Here is a 3,476-nt window from a genome sequence, read left to right on the forward strand (position 1 = left end):
TCCTTATGGCTAATCTTGCAAAACAAAATATAATTCTAGCTAGAAAAAGAAGAAAAATTTGCAAAAACAAAGAATACAGCTACAAACAATAATTAAATTTTTCTATTTATATTATTAAGAAAGTATGATTTGAAATGAATAAATAACACATGGGAGTAGAAATTATGGTGGAAGAGGTAGAGTTTAAAGTGCACTTATTTTCGTTAGCTTACATGCAAACAAGCATGCAACACCTTTTCCCTGCACAATTCTCCTTATTTCACAAATCGAATAGAACATTATGCAGCGGAACAGAAAGTTAACTTGTTGTATTGACACCTCCCATTAAGTCTAATTAACGAGAGCTATGGGTCCTAGCAACAAAGCCTGATCAGGACCCTGATTACAAAGAGGAAATGAGAAAACTCAAGTGAGATAAACTCTTAACCATTTGTTGTGTGCTTCTATTCACAAAGAGAAGCTGAGAAGGGGGGCACTAGGAAGAGAACCGAACCACGAAATTGTGTGCAGCTGAACAAAAAGGAAAAGCTCTTGGGGCTTCTGAAGAAAGGGGGTTTTACCCCTTAAATTGAAAGGTTGAAGGGTCCTAAGAGGGATGTTACCAACTATTTTGGCAAGCACTACAAAGATGGGACTATTATCCTCCATGGGTGGAAGGTATTGGTTGATCGGAGCCTCATTCCCCAAGTCACCAGCCTATCGATTGAGGGGATGAAATTTTATAGAGATAGGACTTCTATACAGCAAGTTGTGTAGAAAATGCACACAGGCCGAACAACTTTTTTCAAAATCTTCAGGGATGAATATTACGATGATTTTAAAGCTAACCCCATAAAATTGGCAGATTTTACGATTTCTAGATAGGCAAAATTAAGGTTCAAATGTGAAAATAGGACTCTATTAGGGTTTTGAAGAGAAAAGGGAATTGGACTGCAAATTTGAAAAGGGTAAAACCTAAAGCATAGGGAAACCTTGGAAAATGTTTATAAATCTGAATTTGAATGAAATTGTTTGAAATTTATACAAAATCCAATTAATTTTTAAAATTAGGGTTTTATGACCTAACCACTTAATTTTTGAAATTTGAATTTGGAAAAGAAGAGGGAAATAAAAAATTTGAATTGTAGGAATGAAGACAAATCTAAATATAGTCACAAATCTGAAAATTGAATGGAAGTTTAACTTTTGCACAAGTTCATGATAATGTTTGAAAATTAGGGTTTGAACAATTAACCACTTAATTTTGTAAAGTTGATTTTGTAAATTAAACAAGACAAGGAGGAAATTGAATTTGTCAAACAAAACAATTTTTAGATGTAAGACAATAGCAAGATAAACACATGTTCAATGTCAATTTTAAAACAAGTGTTTTGAATGAATTAACCACTAAGTGTGCATAAAAATTAAACTTCCAAGTTTGTTCCAAGGAAAGAATGCAAGACGTCGCGTTCACCAAAATGTAATGTTGGGAAAAATGAGCGAATGAGAGATCTAGAGGAAAGCCTTTCTTCCCTCCGGAGAGAGATGGAAGTTTCACTTCGGATTTCCCTTCAAATACTTTTCACTCATTGCATTAGAAGATGGGGGAAAATGCACTAGATTCAACTTCCAGAGAAGGAGGTAATATTCTGATTGATGTGGGAATGGTAGGTTACTCCTCTCTTCTTGAATGAGATTGAATTTATTGAATTGTGTACTAATGACTAAGTGAATAAAGTGACAAAGATCTTGTTGTAAGTCGAGATAGAAGTGTAGGATGAAGTTGTGCACCAGGATCTGGCAATAATATGTCGAGACGAAGTCGCCTTGGAATTTGACCAAAAGATTGTCCGGACCGTGGTGAAATGTGTACATGGTCCTCCAAAAAAATCCGTGAAAGGAAAATGATTCTTTCGCCTCTGCAAATGGATTCCAAATATGAAAGTACAGTTGCACACCTACAACCTACACATAGAAAAGAGAGGAAAAGGGGTTGGGATTGGGGGTTTGCCTTCATTCCAAACACCAGTTTTGGAATTAACCAAATGATGAAAGAAAGTACTTGCAAGTAAACGTAAATGAAAGATTGAAAAGTAAATCACCTCAAGGGAGGTTGTTATAGATATGTTGATAGAATTTTTCGTATGAAGTTGAATGTTGGAATGAATCTCCTCTTCAATGGTTGAATCTTTGACTTGAATGCAACACCTATCCTTGAAAGAAGACTTGAGGTGCTCAATACTTGAAAGTGATTCTTGAATGCTTGAATGCATGATCTTTTGAACTTCTCACTTATGAAACATCCTTCCCCAAAATGACTGCAACTTATATACTCATCAAATAGTGTTATTGAACTAATTTTCCATGATAGGCGGACACTAGGGGAGTTTACCTGCTCAATGCACAACCACCAAAGCATAATTTGAGGATTAATACCGCAAAATAGAGTAGGGACAGGGGCACCATGCCCCTAACCTGCCTTTTTTTCTATGACGGGATGCTTGTTTAGGCAGAGTGGGGAGCAAGAAATATGCAGTTTTTCAAGGGCTCAGCAAGTCTCTAGTCTCCAATCAGGCTAAGGGATTCAATTTTTCATGTGTGGGGACCTTATTATGGTCGAAAATTGCAAGGGTCACAATTTTATGACACTAAAGTTATTATAATTATATTTAAGGTTTATGGATTGGTTGTAATAAATCGATTCAGGGAGTCATTGTGCCTTCTTCGACCTATGATTTAAATAGAAATTCATAAAGATTTAAGACTGACAAAATTTACGCATTGGGGTAAGTGAACAGGGTTGAAGATGGGTACCTTTTTCCTATAAAGAGAGATATTGATGTACTAATGTGATTAAAAAGAAGAAAAAGCTCAAGAATGTTGTCAATGATCTTTGTAATGAATAAGAAAATCACATTTTTTTCCAAACAAACCTATTTGAGAAATCTTTTTGTGCTTCCTATCAAGAAGTTAGATAGTTAGGTTGTCTTGAAGATTGAGTACAGGGCTGTAGAAAAATTAAGTTGCTCATACAAGGCAAAGTACTAAGACAGAGACTTTTAAGGTTGATAATTTGCAGTATCTATACAAATGTACTCAATTTAAAAGTTGAATTCCACGTACTAATTAATTTTCATTTTTCTTATAAGGGTATATCTAAAATTTAGTGTTACCAATAACAGCTAAACACAAAAGTAGAGTAGAAAAGAAAAGCATCGATTTCCATAATAAAATAAAGAGTTTATAATTATGTCTTATTTTTTATGCCTAAATTGAAATAAATTGGTTATTCTTATAATTATTATTAAATATGTTATCGACACCGATAAACTACTATATCAATATCAATAAAGTAAATATGCTAAGCAAACATTAAACCTTAAAGGCAGACTTTAAAATATTTGCCTGCATTTTTCTTGCGTATAACAAAATGGGAGCTATGGAATGCTGTATGGAAATCTACTATAGGGTGGAATGGCTTAAATCACACACACTAA

Source organism: Cryptomeria japonica, unplaced genomic scaffold (assembly GCF_030272615.1).
Source record: "Cryptomeria japonica unplaced genomic scaffold, Sugi_1.0 HiC_scaffold_48, whole genome shotgun sequence".
NCBI classification, from domain to species: Eukaryota; Viridiplantae; Streptophyta; class Pinopsida; order Cupressales; family Cupressaceae; genus Cryptomeria; species Cryptomeria japonica.